The sequence below is a fragment of the Schistocerca piceifrons genome, chromosome 1, assembly GCF_021461385.2.
Source record: "Schistocerca piceifrons isolate TAMUIC-IGC-003096 chromosome 1, iqSchPice1.1, whole genome shotgun sequence".
In the NCBI taxonomy this organism is placed as follows: Eukaryota; Metazoa; Arthropoda; class Insecta; order Orthoptera; family Acrididae; genus Schistocerca; species Schistocerca piceifrons.
The window spans coordinates 1,126,696,887-1,126,719,733 of NC_060138.1; the positions used below are offsets into that span (position 1 = coordinate 1,126,696,887).

A 22,847-nucleotide genomic window follows, 5' to 3' on the forward strand; every position below is an offset into this window, starting at 1 on the left:
CTTTATTGTATGATTATATGATAGCAGAACAACACTGGTAGCAGTTACTTCTGTAAAATATCTGGGAGTATGCGTGCGGAACGATTTGAAGTGGAACGATCATATAAAATTAATTGTTGGTAAGGCGGGTACCAGGTTGAGATTCATTGGGAGAGTCCTTAGAAAATGTAGTCCATCAACAAAGGAGTTGGCTTACAAAACACTCGTTTGACCTATACTTGAGTATTGCTCATCAGTGTGGGATCCGTACCACATCGGGTTGACGGAGGAGATAGAGAAGATCCAAAGAAGAGCGGCGCGTTTCGTCACAGGGTTATTTGGTAACCATGATAGCGTTACGGCGATGTTTAACAAACTCAAGTGGCAGACTCTGCAAGAGAGGCGCTCTGCATCGCGGTGTAGCTTGCTGTCCAGGTTTCGAGAGGGTGCGTTTCTGGATGAGGTATCGAATATATTGCTTCCCCCTACTTATACCTCCCGAGGAGATCACGAATGTAAAATTAGAGAGATTAGAGCGCGCACGGAGGCTTTCAGACAGTCGTTCTTCCCGCGAACCATACGCGACTGGAACAGGAAAGGGAGGTAATGACAGTGGCACGTAAAGTGCCCTCCGCCACACACCGTTGGGTGGCTTGCGGAGTATAAATGTAGATGTAGATGTAGAAGTGTTCCTTCATGCTGTGGCCTGTGACAATTATGTCATGCAGGTAATTAATACAATGAGGGATTGTTGACGTGACGTGCTCAAGATAACGCTGGAATATCGCCGGGGCACTGGATATTCTGAAGGTCAACCACTGGTATTGGTAAATGCCAAATGGGGTGTTGAAAACCGCCAGCCATTTGGAGTCCTCATCAAGAGGTATCTGATGATAAGCCACCGAAAGATCGATTTTCGAAAAATATTGGCCTCCCGCCACGGCGGAGAACAATTCATCACCACGAGGCAAAGGATAGCACGCCCCAAGCCCTGCTCAAAGATATCCGGAAAGTCAGAGATCAAAGATTCTAATGATTGATAGGGAACGTCTTCGGAGACCAACTGTATGGTGTCAGTGATAGAAAACCCGAAAGCTTGAAAGGCATCCAAGCCAAAAAGGTTAGCGGAGCTCGCATCACTGACAACAATAAAAGTAATAGGCCGAGTGACTGATTTGTAAGTCATGTCGGTAGTGAATTGACCCAGTAGGGGAATGAACTGTTGCAGGAACCCTCGTCCTTGTCTTTTGGGGCCATCGGGGGCGACCCAAGGTCGGAATAAGTTTGTGCATTCAACAAAGAAACTGCCGCGCCCATATCTACTTGCAGTTGTAATCGGTGCGACCAAACCGACACCTCGATAAAGAATTTGTGTGCCGATGCGTCGGGAGCCTGGCCCGATGAAACTTCCTGAATGACAACGTCCATGTCCTCTGTAACTGCTTCCTTCGATTCTTTCGAGGCTGAGCGGCAAACTTTAGCAATGTGTCCTTTTTTATTACATTTGCGACAAACGGCCCAACGCTGGGGCACTCTGACCAATCGTGATGTATATAGTATGATGCACAGGACGGTAACAGGGACCGGCGGCCAGAACTCTGTTTACGTTCCGTGCGGGAGTGGCTGGATTGTACCGCTCGCACGTCACCCACCCCGGACGCAGTGGACGTGGCCGTGCTGCCCTGAACTGCCGCGATGTCGCACCACACTTCCAACTGTTGACCGGCGGCGTGAGAGACTTCATATGATTGAGCAATGGACAGGACTTCCTCGAGGGAAGGGTCTTCCAACTGCAGGGCCAGTTGCCGGACCTCCCTATCAGGGGCCGAACGAACAATGACGTCGCGCACCATAACGTGCGCATATGACTCTCGCGACTGCTCCGTGACAAAATGACACTTGCGACTAAGACCGTTATATCCTAGCCAGTAATGCCACTCGAGCCCGCTGCCAAAAGGTTGGCAGCATCGAAGTCCGGACGCCGTCCGCATAAGCAGCGCCAGCGAGACAGGAAATCGCCGCAAGTCTGCGCGCGCCACCCCTGGCTTCTGGGTTCTTAAGCGCTGGAGTCGCGAGCGCTAGGACAGTTCTGTATTCGCCGCTCAGTTGTATACTCGCCACCGAATTGTGTACTTGCTAGTCAGTTGTGTGTTCATCGCAGCAGAGTTGTTGTTTGTCGTCAGCCAACGCTGACCTAGCCGCTCCGACTCGAACTGGACAGATCTCTGTAGACACGGAGTTCACTATTGTGTTTCTGTATCTTCATCAATAAAGATAAGTACCAACTTTTATTTAACCAGAGTGTTTGGGTTTTCATCTTTCTGTTCACTGTTCCAGCGGACCGGTGGGCCCGCTATTACAGGTGTGGCGGTGACTTCGTAAGCCGTTTCTACCGCGAATTGTTTGTCGCTACAAACACCGCCACAAAACTGGCGACGAGGACTTCCGAACTCGTGTGCAGGGCTGGTTCAACTTGTTTCTGGTTATACTAATTATAGCGATAAAATTTTGGGGGCAGGTTTAATTTGTGTTCACTATGTCTGCCGAATTACAACAGTTGATCTTGTTACAGAGTCAGCAAATACAAAGTCTGGTGGAAGCAATCGCCAAACAAGCGGCTAATCCTCCAACACAAAAGGAACAAGCACAGGCAGCACCACCTTTCCGTGCTTTTGATGCATCAAGAGAAGAATGGCGAGAATATTTCGCGCAGTTGCAGGCGCACATGACAGTCTACAAAATCACAGGTACTGAGCGGCAGATTTATTTAATTTCCACTGCAGGCGTGGAAGTCTATCGACTACTTTGTAAGTTGTTCCCGGAATCCCAGCCAGAAGCTTTAGACTATGACGTTGTTGTTAACAAGCTTGTTGAGTATTTCGAGTCGCGAGTTCATGTGGCAGCAGCCAGATTCAAGTTCTTCAGATTAAAGAAACTGCCACATCAATCTAATAAACAGTGGTTAACAGATTTACGGGGCCTCACCCGTCAGTGCCAATTTAATTGTGTGTGTGGAGCTTCCTACAGTGATGTCATGCTACGAGACACTAATACTCAAAACATTGAAGATTCTCGTATTCGTGCTGCTATCTTAAAGTTGCCTGACCCGTCATTAGAGACTGTGATGAACATCATTGAAGCCCAAGATACTTTTGACTATGCTGAGTGTGAGTTAGATCAGCCATGTATTTCTCAAATTGTCTGTGCTAAGCAAGTTATGTCACGCCCGCGGCCCCACCGGCAGAGTCAGACTGTAAACACTAGCCGGCCGCGTCATGTTAAACACATTCGTCCGCCGCGTGTGCAACATGATAGAGTTAAGTCTTGCCCTAAGTGTGTTCTTGCTCATCCTCGTGAACGTTGCCCATTAAGAAACGCGGTTTGTCACTTTTGTCAAAGGAAAGGACACATCCAGACTGTTTGTTTGCGTAAACGCAAGAACAATTCTAGTGCTGCCCAGCCCCTGGATATTCATGTTCTTCAAAGCCGGCCCGCCCAGAAGGTCGCGTTTAAAGACTCTTCCACGGTTCGTGTGGGTAATAAACTTGTTCGCAATAAGCCACCCACCCAGCCCTCTGCTATGCGACCCAAGCGTAAGTCAAACGCTGTAAAAAGTAAGGTACAGACTGCAAGTGAAGCGGGAGTTGTTGTTCCACCCGCCCAACCCACGAGTTGTCGTAAGCAGCGAACACGCGCTAAACGCGCTGATTTTGTGTCTTCCGCCTCCACTGCACCGATCCAGAGCCAGTGTAATAAACTATTTGTGAAGCTACGCATCCAGGATAAGACCTTCAATTTTCAATTAGACACTGGTGCGTCTGTGACTCTCATAAATAGTGCTACGTATGCGGCTATCGGCCGCCCTAAACTTTCAGCGGCAAAACATTCTTTGGCTACTTATAGTGGAGAACAAATTCCTGTGTTAGGTGTATGTAGTGTGCCAGCCACATTCCGTGGCAATACAAAAACAGTTTCATTCACAGTGCTCCGCGCTACAGACAATGTAAACATTTTCGGATTAGACTGTTTTGACTTGTTTGGCCTGTCTATCCAAGACAATGTGTTGCAAATTAATTCTGTTGTTGTTCCTCAAGACAGCATAACCGATTTGTGTAAACGATACAGTGACATATTTAAAGACGAACTAGGTTGTGCTGCAAACTTTGCCGCTCATATTACGTTAAAAGATAATGCTCAGCCTCGATTTTGTCGTGCTCGTCCAGTGCCTCACGCCCTCCGGGCACCTGTAGAAGATGAACTTCGTCGTTGGCAAAACAACGGTGTTATTCAACCCGTTTCAGCGAGCCAGTGGGCTTCTCCCTTAGTTATTATAAAGAAACCGTCTGGCAAGTTACGTTTGTGTGCTGATTTTAAGTCGACAGTTAATCCTCAGACTGTCATTGATTCTTTTCCTTTGCCTAGACCGGACGAGCTGATGGATAAGTTAGGGGAAGCTCGTTTCTTTTCCAAAATTGATCTCCGTGAAGCATATTTGCAATTGCCCCTCGACGAGCAATCACAACAATATTTTGTCATAAACACGTCGTTGGGGTTGTTCCGTTTTCTGCGTTTGCCTTTTGGTTGTGCGTCAGCTCCAGCTGTTTTTCAGCGTTTTTTGTCACAACTTCTGGCTAATGTGCCATCGTGTTGCAACTATTTAGACGATATTGTTGTGTCCGGTCGGACGCCTGCTGAACATTTCCGTAATTTGGAGTGTTTGTTTAAAGTGTTGTCTCAGGCAGGCCTACGTTGCAACATCGATAAATGTTCATTTTTCCTTACGGAGCTGGAGTATCTGGGACATGTTATTAATGCTCAAGCCATTCATCCCTCCCAGTCACATTTAGCAGCTATTCGTGATTTGCCCGCCCCTCGCAATCTGCAGGAATTGCAAGCAGTTCTTGGCAAATTGACGTATTATATTAGGTTTATACCTAATGCATCACAGATTGCTGCACCGTTGCCTCGTCTCCGCCGTAAGAATGTTCCGTTTGTGTGGTCAGCTGATTGCCAATCAGCCTTTCAGCAGCTTAAAGAGGCTTTATTGAATGATCGTTGTCTGGTCCATTACGACCCTAACAAGCCTCTGGTGTTAGCTTGTGATGCCTCTTCTTTCGGCCTCGGTGCTGTGTTGTCTCACCGAGTCGGTCACACCGAACGTCCTATTGCGTTCGCATCTGAATTGCTAAACAAAGCTCAGTGTAATTATAGCCAATTGGACAAGGAAGCGTTGGCTATTGTGTTCGGTGTCACAAAATTCCATCACTACCTCTATGGTAGACCATTCTATTTAGTAACAGATCACAAGCCCCTGACGTCCCTATTTCATCCATCTAAACCAGTTCCTCAGCGGACAGCTCAGAGACTACAACGTTGGGCTCTTTTGTTATCACAATACCAGTATGAGATACTGTATCGCCCTACAGCTCAGCATGCAAACGCTGACGCGCTTTCTAGATTGCCGACTGCTGCGGATGATGTCTTCGATTCCTCTGAAGACTCTTGCCATCAGATTGACGCTGATGAGCATCAATCCCTCTGGGATTTTCCGATTGATTATCGTCAGGTGGCACGTGAGACAGCTACGGATCCTCATCTGAGTTTACTATTACGTTTTGTTCAACGTGGTTGGCCGTCCAAGGCAAAGGACATATCGGATCCTGTGGTTCGTTGCTATTATCCGCAACGTCATCTGTTGTCTGTTTCGCACGGAGTTTTGCTGTTACACACCGAGAATGACCAGCTTTGTGTAGTGGTTCCCCAAGTGCTCCAATCCAAGGTCCTCGACTTGTTGCATCAAGGTCATTGGGGAGTGGTCCGCACCAAGCAGCTTGCCCGCCGTCATTATACATGGATTGGCATTGATAAGCAGATTACGCAGATGTCTACAGATTGTTCGACGTGTGCCGAACACCAAGCTGCTCCGCCTCAACGCTATTTTGTGTGGGCACGCCCTGCCGGTCCCTGGCAGTGAGTACATATTGATTTCGCTGGTCCATATTGGCATTCTCGTTGGCTCATCGTGATAGATGCATTTAGTAATTTTCCGTTTGTTGTGCCCATGCAGTCTACAACATCTGCACAAACTATACAGGCGTTGACTTCAATTTTTTGTATTGAGTGTCTTCCAGAAGTTTGTGTCTAACAATGGTCCACAATTTACCTCTGCTGAATTTGAAAGTTTTTGTTCTGCCAATGGCATTCGCCATGTTCTTACTCCGCCGTTCCACCCTCAATCGAATGGTGCAGCGGGACGTTTTGTATGCACATTCAAGGATCATATGGACCGCCTTCGTGCTACGCACTCTCGTCAGCAGGCCCTCATCACGTTCCTGTCGTCGTACCGGACCACGCCACGCGACGGCCCTTCGCCTGCGGAGCTTCTCCACGGCTGTCGTCATCGCACCCTACTGCGGTTGTTGCACCCCCCGGATCAACCCGCCGCTTCTGAGCATCGCACGCGTTTTCAGCGCAACAACGCCGTTTTTTTTCAGAGTTTATCACGGTCGCCGTCGTTGGGAACGTGGTACCGTGATAAGTGTCCAGGGTCGCGGTTTTTATACTGTTCAAGGTGCTACTGGGGTGCACAGGAGGCATCAGAACCAGTTGCGCCGCGCTGGCCGCCCGGATTCTGCCGCTCGTTCTTTGTCCACAGATTTGGTCCGCGGCGGGTTCCACCCGCGCCTTCCGACTTCGCTGTCGCCCCCAGGGCAGCAGCAGCAGCAGCAGCCGTCTCTGCTACCACGCCGACAGCCCGTCCCGTTGATGCCTCCCGCGCAGCTTCATTCGGGAGCGCCCCAGGTGGTCGCTCCGGCGCCTGCGGTCCCTCTTCAGTCGCCACCCGCCTTCGGAGCTGATGGACGTCGACCCCTCAGCCGGGCCGCCTTCCCAAGCGGTGGCTGTGCAGCCTGTCCTGCAGCCGCTTTCCTTGGGCACCCCCAAGGAGTCTGACACCGCAGCGCCTTGTCCGGCGCCCACTCAGCAGCCGTCGACGCAGCGTCAGGAGATGCTGCCTCTCTTCGTGGGTCCCGACGCCCCGTCGCGTCCAGTACCAGAAGCTGCGCCCGTGGTCACAGGCGTGCACCCTGACCTCGGTTTTCAGTCGGTGTTTCCCGAGGCCCCGCGTGGCCAATGCTGGGGTGCGGACCGGGGACTGCCACCGACAACAGTTTCCGCCCCAGTCTCTTCTGCTACGCCTGCGGCCAGACCCCTACCCCGCCGTCGACACTCGCCACGTCATTATTCAACGACGGTGCGGCGATTTGGGGGGGAAGAGTGTTATATCCTAGCCAGTAATGCCACCCGAGCCCGCTGCCAAAAGGTTGGCAGCATCAAAGTCCGGACGCTGTCTGCATAAGCAGCGCCAGCGAGACAGGAAATCGCCGCAAGTCTGCGCGCGCCACCGCTGGCTTCTGGGTTCTTAAGCGCTGGAGTCGCGAGCACTAGGACAGTTCTGTATTCGCCGCTCAGTTGTATACTCGCCACCGAATTGTGTACTTGCTAGTCAGTTGTGTGTTCATCGCAGCAGAGTTGTTGTTTGTTGTCAGCCGACGCTGACCTAGCCGCTCCGACTCGAACTAGACAGATCTCTGTAGACACGGAGTTCACTATTGTGTTTCTGTATCTTCATCAATAAAGATAAGTACCGACTTTTATTTAACCAGAGTGTTTGGGTTTTCATCTTTCTGTTCACTGTTCCAGTGGACCGGTGGGCCCGCTATTACAGGTGTGGCGGTGACTTCGTAAGCCGTTTCTACCGCGAATTGTTTGTCGCTACGAACACCGCCACAAAAAAGACCGTGCAGGGTAGCAGTCCACGCCCGGTAAGACTGATGGGGCTGCTTCTTGCATTGATAGAACTCGACCCTAGCCACCACAACATGCGTGCGGCGGCGATAATATGAAGACAGCAATGAACACAAGGCGTCAAAAGACAAGGACGAGGGTTCCTGCAACAGCGCTAGCTGCTGCAAAACTTGATACAGTGAGGGAGATATCCAAGACAAGAAAAGAGCACGACATACCTCCACATCGGCAACATGAAACGCCTGGAAATGCTGCCAAAGACGATGTTCATACGCGTCCCAATCCTCCGCCGTCTCGTTATATGGGGGAAAGGGAGGAGGGAACAGCGCTGGAGCAGACGGTGTGGAGAGAAACGCCAGAAGCACTTGTTTCATGGTGGCCATGAGCTCCGTCTGCTGCTCAACCAAAACCCGCACTAAATCCTCCATGCCGCGGATAAGCTGTGAAACCGGAACAACGACGCAACATGCGAAAGAACGACCCTACTCGTCACCAATTGTATAGTAACACGGTTCACGTTTTCCGTCGCACTTCAGAGTAGACCGGGAACTATCTCATAGGCATGCCCGATGTGAACTGACTGGGCACGGCCCGTGCTGCCTGAGTTGTTGTTCTGCTGGCAGAGGTCGTGGCCAAATTCTCGTGTGCCCTCTGGTGGACGGGACTCTATTTACGGCAACTACCGTCCGTGACGCACCGTGCCAATGTGTGCCTCCCGTGATCTTTCTGGTGGCTACTGCAGCCATGCTATGTTTTTGGATCATAGTCCAATATTCTACTTGTTTCCTCCTCATCCAGCTATGTATTTTTGATTTTACCATCACATTGGTGATGTTTTGGGCAGGTTCCAGTCCAATAAATGGAGTCATCACATCTCTCCAGGCCAGCCTATCAGTTTGTCCATAGCTGTTCATGCTTGAGTGACCAGGGACCCATAGCAGTTTTACCCTGTTGCTTTCCCGTGGTCTCACAAGGGGCTGATAGAGAGTTCAGAGCTGCTAGCTGTCTGAATAAATGTAGATGCTACAATCCTTGTAGCCTTACGATCTTGTGTTCTTTTTGACCCATCAGTAAACCAGACTGTGTCTCCTGAATGGTGCAATGGTTCGTTCTTTCACTGCTTTCTTCCTTCAATTGTTAAACTGAAAGATTTATCAAAGAAGCTGGAAGTAATTGTATATTCAGCTGATATTTTCCTGACCATTATTATATTTATCACACTTCGTATATTGGTGTGAGATTCTGGATATCTTATAGGTATCCAGTTACTTCCGGTCTGTAATGTGCGTGCCCCTGCTGCTGCCTCCATTGCAGCCCAAAGGTGTAGGAAGAGCACTTCCAGCATGGTCTCCATCCCATCAGTAAGTGTGTTGCTAATTCCCCTTGTTATGGCTAAGCAGGCCAGTCTGCACATTACCACGCTCCTTAGCAGCCACCTTCTGTTCTACTTTATTCCACCATAATTTAGCCCCATAAATTATCATAGGTCTTATTACAGTGGTGTATATCCAGTATGCACTCTTGAGCTTTAGACCCCAGTTTTTATCACAGCCTCTTCTAGTGCTCATAAGTGTACCTTTTGCCTTTGAATGTATATCGTTTATGTGAGAGATCAATGATAGTTTCACATCCAGGATTACCCCTAGACACTTCACTACCCCCTTTACTGGTAGAGTTTCATAGAGAAGCTTGATCCCATTACGTTTACTGGATATGCTTGCTCATAAATGGTACTATGGCAGGTATCTTGGGAGTGACCCTTAAATTCTGTTTTTTGCACCAGTTTTGCACAATGTTCATTACACATTGTGCCAGCAAATTTGCTAAGTATTACTATGACTAAATCATGTGCATATCATTTGCAATAATATTTATCTCTTTAATGAGTTCCTTCACTTCTAGATTCTACAGCAGTGGGGACAAGAGCCCTCCTTGCGGACACCCATCTCATTCATCATGGTGCCTTTTATCTTTCTTCTACTCAGCATGGCCTTAATGCACCTGGGTATGGTGGTCTCAGTACCATGCCCTTCAGCAACTTTAACCATGGATTTGTAGGTTGTATTGATATCCAGGAAGATGCAGAGAACAATTTCCTGAAAGTGTAGAGTTTTTGCTACCTTCACAACAAGTTGGTAAAGTGCTGTTTCACACGATTTGCCTGGTTGATATGCATGCTGGTTTACATGTGGAGGAATTTCACATAACCTGTTTTCCTTAAAGTGCACATTAACCTGTTTTTCTAATGTGCTTAGAAGAAAGGAAGAGACACTGATTGGTCTCATATCCTTAGCCTTGGTGTCATAAATTGTCCCTGGCTTTGGAATGAAAAGAATTCTCATTGTTCTCCAAGCATTAGGAATGGTTCCAGGCGCTAGACTGATGCTAAACAGTGTATCAGGTATCTAATTAATCCCTCTCCTGCTTGTTCAAGCAGAGCTGGGAAGATTACATCTGGGCTTGGTGACTTGAATGGTTGAAACATTCCCATTGCACACTGTATTTTTCTGAAATCGACACATTCTCTGGTACATTTCCAGTTCTCCATTTGATTATCTGCAAAACAAAGCCTCTCAGTGACTGACCCTTGGTCTGTGTTATCTGCCAAAGGGCATTGAGGGAAGTAAGTCTTGAGGAGCATATCCAGTATCTCACTCACTGTCCTTGTATACCCACCGTCCTTCTTCCTTAGAGTACCTCCTAGATCAGTTGGTATTTTAGTGAGAACCACCTGAACAAGCTCCACCTGCTGGAAGGTTATGTTCACCATTGGATATCCCCATTTGATAACTGCCATCCATAAAACCAGGACTGCAGTATTAAAGGTCTGTTTCCTTATTTCTTGCCTCAACTTTTTCTGTATCCGATTATCTTCAGAAGTGGCAGTGTTAGCCTCTTCCCCCGTGACCACATAAATAGTTGTTGGTTTCTCGTAACTTGTTTTTCATCATGTCTGTGCTACAACAGTGTCATGGTTCGTTCTTACACTGCTCCCTTCTTCCAATTGTCACACTGAAAGGTTTATTAAAGAAGCTGGAAGGTACTGTGCTACCACTCGGTGGCTTCTCACATCATGCACTGCTGTTCGCAGTCTGGGCTCAGCAGCCAGAGAGTGGTCATGTGTGTATGAGCTGCATTAGTGTGAATGTGTTTGTGTATGTTGTCTATTTCCAATGAAGTCCTTGTTGGCCGAAAACTTACTTTCTGACAGTTATTTTGTTGTGCCTATGACTCAGCATCTCCATTATATGGGGAGTAGCAGCTACCCCTTCATAATATTATCATATTCCATTCTGAATTTTCATTGTTTTATGTATTCAGTTTAGTTATGATTACTACCCTTATAAGTCAAAAGGCTATAGATGGCAGTAAAAAAAGCGAGTGTATGGGATAATTTAGTATGAAAGTGTATGAAAATAGTTCTACACCTACATCTATGTGATTAATCTGCAATTCTCAGTTAAGTGCCTGACAGAGAATTCATCGAACCACCTCTGAGCTACTTCTCTACTGTACCACTCTTGAACAGGACTCGGGAAAAATGAACACTTAAATCCTTCCGTGTGAGCTCTGATTTCTCTTATTTTATTATGGTAATCTTTTGTCCCTAGGTGGTTGCAACAAAATATTTTCACACTCTGAGGAGAAAGTTCATGACTGAAATTTCGTGAGAATTGTGATCATGCAGTGAAAAATGCCTTTGTTTGAATGACTGCCAGCCCAATTTGTGTATTATATCCAAGGCACTATCTCCACTGTTTCAAAATAATACAAAAGAAGCTGTACTTCTTTGAACTTTTTCTATGTTCTCAGTCAGCCTTATCTGATGCAGACCCATGTCTCACAACAGTCCTACAGAAGAGGGCGGAAAGGCATAGTGTAAGCAGTCTCTTTAGTAAACATGTTATATTTTCTAAGTGTTTTGCCAGTAAATCACAGTCATTGGTTTGCTTTCCCCATAAAAATATCTATGTGATTTTTCCAATTTAAGTTATTCATAACTGTAATCACTAAGTATTTAGTTGAGTTTACAGCCTTTAGACTTGTGTGATGTATCATGTAAATGAAATTTAGCAGATTCTTTCTAGTGCTCATGCAAATGATTTATCATTTTTCATGGTTTAGAGTCAATTGCCACTTTCTGCACCATACAGATATCTTGTCTAAATCATTTTGCAATTTTTTTGACCATCTTATGACTTTACATGATGATAAATGACAGTATCATCTGCAAGTAATCGAAGGGGAGTCAGATTGTCTCCTAAATCATTTATGTAGATCAGGAACAACAGAGTGCCTGTAACACTACCTTGAGGAATGCCAGATGTTACTTGTATTTTACTTGATGACTTTCCATCAACTATTAAATCCAGCCACACAACTGAGACAATAATATACAGGCATGCAATTAATTAGAAGTCACTTGTGAGGAATAGTATCAAAAGCCTTCTGGAGACTTAAAAATATGATATAAATTTTGTGCCCCCTATCAATAGCACTCATTACTTTGTGAGAATAAAGAGCTAGTAGTGTTTCACTATAGCAATATTTGCTTTATCTGTGTTGGCTGTTTGTCAATAAATCATTTTCTTTGAGGCGATTCATAATGTTTGAGCACAGCGTTTGTTCCAAAATCCCTCTGCAAATCAACATTGGTGATATGGGTCTGTAATTCATTGGAATACTCCTATTTCCTTTCTTGGATACTAGTGTCGCCTGTGCAACTTTCCAGTCTTTCGGTGCAGGTCTTCCTATGAGGGAGCGGTTGCATATGATTGCTAAGTGTGGAGCTACTGTATCAGCATACTCTGAAATGAACCTGACTGGTATACAATCTGGTCTGCAAGCCTAGCCCTTTGTAAGTGTTTTAAGCTGCTTCACTACGGCAAAGATGTCTTCCTCCAAGCTAATCATGTTGGCGGATGTTCTTGGACAAATTCTGGAGTATTTACTTTGTCTTCGTTTCTGATGGAATTTTGACAAACTCCGTTTGAGTGCCACTCCCATCAACAACATCACCCTGTTATCATGCAGTGAAGGTATTGGTTGCATCCTGTCATTGGTACTTTATATACAACCAGAGCCTCTTTGGGCCATCTGCCAAATTTTGAGACAGAGTTTCATTGTGGAAACTATTAAAAGCATCTCACATTGAAATTCATGCTAAATTCAAGCTTCTGTAAAACTTCATCAATTTTGAGGTGTTTGCAATCTTTTAAATTTGGCACTTTTTTCATTTCTTCTGGAATAGTGTTCTGACCTGTTTTGTGTACCATGGAGAATCAGTAACATCCCTCATTAATTTATTTGGTATATATCTCTCAATCACCACTGATACTATTTCTTTGAATTCAAACCACATGTGCCATGCACATACGTAGTCAGATTGAAAGGAGTGGATATTGTCTCTTAGGAAGTCCAGCTACAACAACCTTGTGGTCACTAATCCCTGTATCTGTCCTCATGCTACTTATTTGATCAGGATTATTCATTGCTAAGTGGTCAAGCATGTTTTGGCAACCATTTACTCTTCACAATATAAAGAAGATTGAAAAACATTATAGCAAAACAACATGATCCAGCTTCCTGGAAAAATAGGAGGGTGTCTTCCCAGAGTGATCAAAATTAGGAACAGAAAAAAATTATATATTGTACTTATAAGAGTAGCTGATGTGGAAGGTACAGATAGTCAAATTAGCAACAAAAACATGGGTTAGCTTATGAAACTTCTTCGACAGAAACCTAGAATTTTTTCATGCTTATCTGTGTGTGCCTGTCTTTTCTGCTGCTTGGTAAGCACAAACTATTCTGCCTTTTGATTGCAGTCATGGGAATTTTCTTAACAGCCATTTCTTACATGATGTATTATCACTAGATGTATCTGGTTTATTAATAGAAGCATGAGATATTGTTTAAAATCTCAGTCCCTATGCAGACTGATAAAATAGGTCCACATTGAATAACAAAGAGAGAAATTAAAATATGACAGTTAACTCTAATATAGTGTCATGAATGTTAATTGTAGAATCCTATTTTAAAATTAATGAAACTGCAAAATTTCTTATTGAAATTGTGCCTATTTCCTTGCTTGTACCCTATGAAAATTTGGACTTAATATAATTAGTTTTCCAAGGTACTGGATATGGAATGTTATAGAATGAATTTTTCAGTCTGAAGTAGATCATGCACTGATATGAAATATCCTGGCTGATTGAAACACTGTGCTGGACTGAGACTTAAATTCAGAACCTTTGCCTTTCGCAGGCTTTTGAATCACAATGGGCTTTTTTGCTTCCCACACTTGTTACTCGGGAACAATGACATGGGGTGCAGGGGAAGTGAAATATTTAAGACATATTAATGCATTATTAAAAAGCATAGTGAAACTCATAGACATGTAAACAACATACTTGATCTTAGAGCACTAGGTAAAGCTAACATTGCAATGAAACAATACTATGAGAAGGAAAGTGCAATGATATTAAGTCACACCTATCATGACGACATAGTGAAAAAAAAAAAATCTGTCAATTTTTGGAATATTGCAGCACAGTGATAAAATTTTGCACAAGCCACCATTGCTTTTCCGTAGTTACCCCTTTTCCTACACCAGTCCTTTTCCTTCATCCATCTTCCTATCCCTAGAACCCTTCTGCCAAAAGAAGGAACCACTGGTTCCAAAAGCTTGCACATTTCCTTAACTTTTGTATGTTTTCTCTCCAGCTGCTGCTGTTTGGTCAGTAAGTTTTTTATATACCAATTGTATTATATGGAGTACGTATATAGATGTAGATGTGGATATTGTAGTGTGGGAATGTTTCCTTACCTTACTTGTAATTTGATTACAAAATAGGAGAGCAAGGCATGATAGGTGCTGCACAAAGAAAATGTTCACACATGGTGAAGGAACACATCTAATTACCGACTATTCAACTACAAAGAACACATGAAATAGTCTCAAAATTCATAAGTTCTGGACAAAGTCATTTGGTGACATCTGGAAAGATGTGTGGTGCAGTAGAAAAGGTGGACACCGAGCAAGGTGGCAGTCTCGTCCCCAAGTTTGAGCAACACAACAATATTCTGATGTGAGGCACGGAATTAATGTAGCAGAAGATGTGGCATGAAACACCATTTACATGCCCAGCTGCATGGCAGGAGTAGAGACAATGTGATGCGGGTGTCTCTCAAAATTCCACAGTATGCGTCGCCACATGGCTTGACCATAGCAGTGTCGGTGCAGAGCAGGATGTTGACACCGTGAGGAGAATATGGAAACTGGTCAAGGCTAGGTCAATGGGAATCTCGCTATGAACCACGCTGTTGATCTGTACTGGTAGCCAGCAAATGTAGTGCAGAAACAACAAAACAAACATGCCAAATTCAAACAGACACAGAATCCCCAAGATTGGCGATCTTTTACAGAAGCTCAAAATTTAGTGCGGACTTCAATGCGAGATGCCTATAACAGTTTCCACAACAAAATGTTGTCTTGAAACCTGGCAGAAAATCCAAAGAGATTCTGGTCATATGTGAAGTATGTTCGCGGCAAGAAACAATTGATGCCTTCTCTATGCGATAACAATGGAGATACTATCGAAGACAGTGCTGCCAAAGCAGAGTTACTAAACACAGTCTTCCAAAATACCTTCACAAAAGAAGACAAAGTAAATATTCCACAACTTGAATCAAGAACAGCTACCAGCATGAGTAACGTAGAAGTAAATATCCTCTGAGTACTGAAGCAACTTAAATCACTTAATAAAAGCAAGTCTTCTGGTCCAGACTGTATACCAATTAGGTTCATTTCGGAGTATGCTGATGCATTAGCTCCATACTTAACAATCATATACGACCGTTCGCTCAACAAAAGATCCGTACCCAAAGACTGGAAAGTTGCACAGGTCACACCAATAGTCAAGAAAGGTAGTATGAGTAATGCACTTAATTACAGGCCCATATCGTTAATGTCGATATGTAGCAGGATTTTAGAACATATATTGTGTTTGAACATAATGAATTACCTTGAAGATAATGGTCTATTGATACACAGTCAACATGGGTTTAGAAAACATCGTTCCTGTGAAACACAACTAGCTCTTTATCCACATGAAGTGTTGAGTGCTATGGACAAAGGACCTCAGATTGATTCCGTATTTCTGGAAGGCTTTTGACACTGTACCACGCAAGCGGCTTGTAGTGAAATTGTGTGCTAATGGAATATCATCTCAGTTATGTGACTGGATTTGTGATTTCCTGTCAGAGAGGTCACAGTTCATAGTAATTGATGGAAAGTCATCGAGTAAAACAGAAGTGATTTCTGGCGTTCCCCAAGGTAGTGTTATAGGCCCTTCGCTGTTCCTTATCTATATAAATGATTTGGGAGACAATCTGAGCCGCCGTCTTTGGTTGTTTGCAGATGACGCTGTCATTTATCCACTAATAAACTCTTCAGAAGATCTAAACAAACTGCAAAATGATTTAGAAAAAAATATCTGAATGGTGCAAAAAGTGGCAGTTGACCCTGAATAACGAAAAGTGTGAGGTCATCCACATGAGTGCTAAAAGGAACTCGTTAAACTTCGGCTGCATGATAAATCAGTCTAATCTAAAAGCTGTAAATTCAACTAAATGCCTAAGTATTACAATTATGAACAACTTAAATTGGAAGGAACACATAGAAAATATTGTGGGAAAGGCTAACCAAATATTGTGTTTTATTGGCAGGACACTTAGAAAATGTAACAGACCTACTAAGGAGACTGCCTACACTCCGCTTGTCCATCCCCTTTTAGAATACTGCTGTGCAGTGTGGGATCCTTACCAGATAGGACTGATGGAGTACATCGAGAAAGTTCAAAGAAAGGCAGCATGTTTTGTATTATCCTGAAATATGCGAGAGAGTGTCACAGAAATGATACAGGATTTGGGCTGGAAATCATTAAAAGAAAGGTGTTTTTCATTGTGACGGAATCTTATCATGAAATTCCAATCACCAACTTTCTCCTCTGAATGCGAAAACATTTTGTTGACACCGACCTACTTAGGGAGAAACGATCACCACGATAAAATAAGGGAAATCAGAACTCATACGGAAAGATATAGGCGTTCATTCTGTCCGCGCGCTATACGAGATTGGAATAATAGAGAAATGTGAAGGTGGTTTGATGAACCCTCTGCCAGGCACTTAAATGTGAATTGCAGAGTATCCATGTAGATATAGATGTAGGTGCATAAGTACCTGGTCACATGGCAGGATCTATAGCTTGGGGCCGAAGAAACAAGTGAACAGAGAAACTTGCTGCGTTGTAAGCTAGGAACTGCTAAAACAGATGTGCAACAAAAGGCTTCCACAAAGTCCCGCCATCACCCTCTGCATGAGAGGAGCATGGGTTGTGAGTAAGGTGGCGATGGTGAAGGCCTGTACCAGTGGGAAGCAGCATCTTATACCTGTGGTGAGGATGTGGGCAATGGGATCAAGACTGCAGTTGCCAGTCATGTGATGAGGGCAGTTGCTGGACTTGAGGGTGCCAAGTGTGAAGTGTGAAGTGTGAAGTGGGTGGAGCATCACTGCTGGGTGGCAGCATGGAGAGGTTGTCAGCCCGGTGGGCTGTTTTACAGCTGAAAGTGCATGTGCTGGGCACTGTGAGTCTGAATTGCCAGTGCCTCCAGTGTGAGGGTGGGCGGTGGCAGCTGTGGTGTGCGCTGCTGGGAGCGCAAAAAATAACACTGTTGTGAAAGTGGTTGACACTGTGATGCAGTGTTGGTGGCATAGCTGGCTGTTGACAGCGGCAGAGGGGAATTCGCTGTATCAGTGATTGGTGGTATGGGGGAAGGGGTGTGGGCATCCTCTGCATCAGGGAGACTGGTGCCTTTGTTGTCAATGGCCGGTGAGATAGGGTGGCACCATCATAGCACGGTAGGTTTCCCATGATTTCTTCAATTGTAGTGTGACAGGCCTATGCCAAAAGACTTCGGCGGTTGGAGTGCTTAGCAGCATAGGCGGCGGCAGCAGTGTAGTTTTAATGAGGATGGTGGTAGGGCTGAATGGTATTGGATCTGGCAGCATATACCAAGCCTGAGTCTTTCGACGGGAATGCTGGTAGGGGTGTTGTGGAGTTGAAATGTAAATATTTTGGAGTCCTGCTTCAGAACCCTGTGGGGGCTGGAAGTTGTGTGGGTAAAGTGGGGGCTGGTGAATGTCGATGCGTAACATAAAGTGTGTGCATGGTGTGAGGTCACCATGAATGAATCCCCTGCATTCCCCATGGTTGGGGGTGGGGGGGAGGGGTGGGAGGAAGGGTTGCAGGTGAGCCATGCAGTACTGCAGGATGGTGATGAACTCAGTGATGATGTCATCTGCAGGTAGGTGGGCGGGCTCCAGGAAGTCAGCTGGGACAGCGAGTGGCTGGCTGTAAACAAGTTCAGTGGCAGAGGCTGAGGAGTACCAGGGGCAGGGCAGCGGTTCATCTCTTGCTATGGCAGGTGAGAGAGGCCGTCAAGGTACGATGGAACCGTTCCACCATGCCATTGGTAGACAGATGGCAGCTCCATGTTTGGTGGAAACCAATGCCATAGAGGCCTGTTGGCATGTGATAAAGGGCATATGTAAACTGGTATCTGCGGTCCACAGTGACAGCTGAAACAGGCGATCCATGTGGAGACGAAGGTGGTGGCTACCATGGCGACAGTTATGTCAGGGATTGGTGTTGTCTCAGGCCAGTGGGGGAACCTGTCCACCATGGTGAGGAGGCAGTGGCAGCCATCAGAGGAAGATAGAGGGCTGGTGAAGTCCATGGAAATGTGGGCATAGCAATGTGTGAAATCTAGGTAGGCAGCGATGGGGTCGTTTATGTGACAGCTAACCTTGATGTGCTGACAGGCGAGGCAGGTGCCTTCCCAGTTCCTGCATTCCCTCTGAATACCTGGCCACATGAAATGTTCCATCACCAGAGTGGCAGATGTGTGCACGTTGGGATGCACCAGGTTATGTAAATGGTCGAATGAGGCCTTGTGGAAGGCGCTGGGCAGAAACAGGCACAGTGAGCTGGTGGATACGTTGCACTCAGATACTGTTGTCTGAGCCAGGAGCTGGCATACATTGAAGGCAGAGTGCAATGACGTCATCCAGACACGAGGGGGCAAATTCCGAGTCGTGCTCCTGGACAGTGCTAATGCCTCAAGATGAAAGTGCAGGTGTGGGTGAGGCAGTTAGTGATGACATTGTCAATTCTGGCAATGTGATGTATGTTGGTAATAAATTCGGGATTGAATGACAGCTGCCAGGATTGATGGCAACACTGGTTGAAGTTCTTTGCAAGGGCCTACATTATGGGGTTGTTCGGTGAAGACTATGAAGTGACATGCCTAAAAGTATCTGCCTCATAGATTGCAAGTATACTGTGTTGCATGTGATCCAGCATCATTGAGTGGCAGAGAGCTTGCTGGAGAAGAAAGTAAGTGGCTGCCAGATGTCACCGACATATTGCTGCGGGACAGTCCATTGGCCGTCCAGCTGGTGTCGACCACGATGGCAAGTGGGGTGGAAATGGTGAGCAGAGTAGCATCCTCAAAGTCATGCATAGCAGCAGAGGAGCTGTCTTCTATTTTATTCATTCATGCCACTGGCTTGTTCCCCTTCATTTGGCCACCTTGGATTGTGGTGGTGTGTAGCTTCTGCGTAACAGTGGCATTTGTCAGAGGGTGGCAGGAGAAGTTTAACATGCCGTGGAAGTGACAAAGGTCTTTATATGTCTCTGGGCTCGGGAAATTGAGGATGGCTTGTACTTTGATGACAGGGGACGTTAGCTGACGGGGGAGATGACAAGGTCGAGGAATACCACCTTGCTGGCACCAAGAATGCACTTTACTGTGTTGACTATGATGCCAGCATCCTGGAGGCATTTGAAAATACTGCAGAGGTGCTCATGGTGTCCCTTGAGCATCACAGAAAACACAAGTATGTCATCAAAGTAGGCAAAACAGCAGGGCAAGCCATGCCATGTGCTGCCAAAGAGACACTGTCACATTTGGGTGCCATTATGGAGGCCAAAGGTCATACACGCATCCTTGTAGAGTGCAAGTGGCATGATGATGGTGACCTTCTGGATGTACTTGTATGTCTGGATGTGACCCTCGTGCAGTCATTTGTGCTGAAACTTGTAGCTTGGGCTAGCGCATTATTTTAGCTGCTTAAGAACAGCACTGGGTATCAGTCAGGTATGGTGGGGATTTTTGGCTTCTGGTAATCACTCCTTGGGTACAGGAGTCTTCCTTCTTCTTGACAAAGTGAAGAGCAGATGCCCACAGGCTCTTCAAAGGGTGCAGCACACCGGCAGTGAGCGGCCTGTCAAACTCGATCTTGGCGATGCTGAGTCTGTGCAGTGGTAGGTGCCACGGCCGGCAGAAGACGGGTGGTCCAGGATTGGTGTCAGTGTAGTGGACAGTTGATTGGTGGACCTTTTGAGGGGCGCTGGATGGGCATGTGAGAGCAGGAAATTGTGCATAGGGGCTGGAATATGCCACCTGCTTAATGTGTGTGTGTGTGTGTGTGTGTGTGTGTGTGTGTGTGTGTGTGTGTGTGTGTGTGTGAGAGAGAATTTCTAAGTGGCCAAACAGCTGAGGTCATCGGTCCCTAGACTTAAATTAACTTATGCTAAGAACAACACACATACCCATGCACGAGGGAGGGAGGCCTCGAACCTCCAGCAGGAGAGGCTGCACAATTCGTGACATGGCATCTCAAACCACGTGGCTACTCCACGCGGCCTGCTTCATGTCTAAAAGAACAGCGAAATGAGTGGTGCACTTTGTTGAGCTCCCTGTCACTGTCAATGAGGTGTCAGCATGCAACGTCAGCAGGCAGGCAGTAGTGTCCAATGAAGTCTGCAGCGATAACGGGGTCAGTGACGTCAGTGATTGTGAAGGTCCAGGGGAGGTCCCGTTGGAGGCCGAGATCAAGGTCATGGTGATCTATGCCATAGATGGTGATGGTGGTGTTGTTTGCTGCCTTCAGGACGATAGCTGAGATGGTGCCAGGGTCTTGTAAGAGCTGATGCAGGAAATTGACAACTTGGAGAAGCTGTTGATCAGGAATGGCATAGCAGAGCAAACGTCATGGATGAACAGATGCTGGGAAAATGAGCAACAGCTGGGTGTGCATAATTGCAGCGAACATTGCCATTTGGGTGCCAGGAGCAGGCTCCCTGCAGTTCACAGCATCCGGGCCGAAATGCTCATTGTACCAGCAGAGGCTGGCTGTGTTGCGAAAAGTGTTTGTAGGTTGGCTAGAGCTGTGGCAGCAGTAGTTGTTGTTCCGCTAGTGGCTGGAGCTGCATGGATAGTGGCGATTGGAGTCAATGCAGGCCACAGTAGCTTGCACCATTGTCATGTAGGTGCTGAGATGGGTGAGGATGTCATATACCCCCAGTTACTGGCCGTTGGTTGTGGGCTGGTGGGACTGGAGCAGCTGGTACATTATTAATGGTACGTCGAGTGGCAAGGGTGGCTCAAAATGGGTTGGCTGGTGGAGTGAGGGCCAGCTGGCTATGCCAGATGGTGGTGGCTCTATCACGTGGCGATGACAGTTGTGGGCAGTGAGGCCAGCATCTTGTGAACATGGTGAGGCTGGCAGCGTTGCTGAAGGAGAGGTCAGCGTGTGACGCCACAGCTGTCTGTATCGGGGCCGGGAGGTGAGCTAGCCAGATGTTGTGTAGGAAGCTGTCAGAGACCATTTATGGCTCCATCAGGTTTCAGAGAAGGTGCAGGACTTGAGGGTTTCCAGTCCCCACAATGCTCAAGGGGAATGGGGGCCAGATGCACTGCATTTCAGACGATGTGAGTTCTGTCGTGAGATGGTGCTGGAGTGTCTCATTGCGGATGGTGTTTGGAGGTAATGAAATGACTGTGGGCCTCCATCACATAGGCTGACTCAAGCTGGCTGATCACGTAGCAAACTTGGTGGCGTCCTGAGTGATGCCACTGCTGGGGAGATGGTGTCTGCCAGGAAAACCACAGGTGCATGTCCCATAGAGTGAAAAGTGGTAGGTGAGCTGTGGCACAGCCTGACAAAATGGTGGCGGCTCTATAGGGCAACAGGTGTCAGCATGTCAAAGCAGGGAGGGCATTGGTGGAGGTAGCAGAAGCAGGGATTGATCCAGGTGTCATTGTGGAGTCTGGTGTCGGTGGCTGGGTTGCCAGTGGTCGCATTGCCACGTGCAGGTTGGCGTTGCTGCCTTCCAGTTCTGCAAGGTGCACAGTGAGCTTGGTGATGATGCCATGTGGCACCAGAATGGCAGCCGCATGTGGTGAAGTGTCTGTTGGGGTGGAGAGGGAAGCCATTGCTGCCAGGTTGCACAATGGATGGCAAAACATACGAGACAAGTGGCTCATGTTGCGAAACTCTTGTGTCTGTAGCAAGAAAATGGAAGTTGCTGGTGGGGTGTGCATGTGCGCGAAAGTCACAATGAGTGCTAACAGAACTAGGCAGCCAACACCAGGTCAAAATAGCAAATTAAGTCTATGGAGTCTGTTGCCAGGTCACCAGTGTAGGAATGTTTCCTTACCTAATTTGTAAGTTGATTATGAAATAGTAGAGCAAGGAATGGTAGGTACAGTACAAAGAACAATGTTCACATGTGGTGAAGGAACACATCTAATTAACAACTAGGCAACTACAAAGAAAAACACATAATAGTCTTGAAATTCATAAGTTCTGAACAAAGTCTCATGCCGTCGTGGTTGGTGCCAAAAGAGGTGTGGCACAGTAGAAAATGAGAAAGCTGATCGAGGTAACAGTCTTGTCCCTGAGTTTCACCTACACAACAATATTCTAGTGCGAGGTGTGGAATTAATAGTCTTTGGCAGAAGATGCAGCATGAAGCACCATTTGCACATCCAGCTGCATAGCAGGAGTAGAGACGATGTGGTACATGTGTCTTTCAAAATTTCACAGTACATGTCACCATGTGGTGTGTCTATAGCAGTGTGGGTGCAGAGAAGGAACTAATGTTGACACCGCGAGTATGGAGACTGGTCGAGGCTAGGTCAGTGGAAGTCTCACT

At 46.4% G+C, this 22,847-nt stretch overlaps 1 protein-coding gene across 4 annotated transcripts in view; it reads left to right on the top strand.

Moving 5' to 3' along the window:
- The window catches only part of LOC124779626 (serine/threonine-protein phosphatase 6 regulatory ankyrin repeat subunit C-like), a 279,597-nt gene that overhangs the window by 56,029 nt on the left and 200,721 nt on the right, over positions 1-22,847 (top strand). The window lies entirely within an intron of this gene.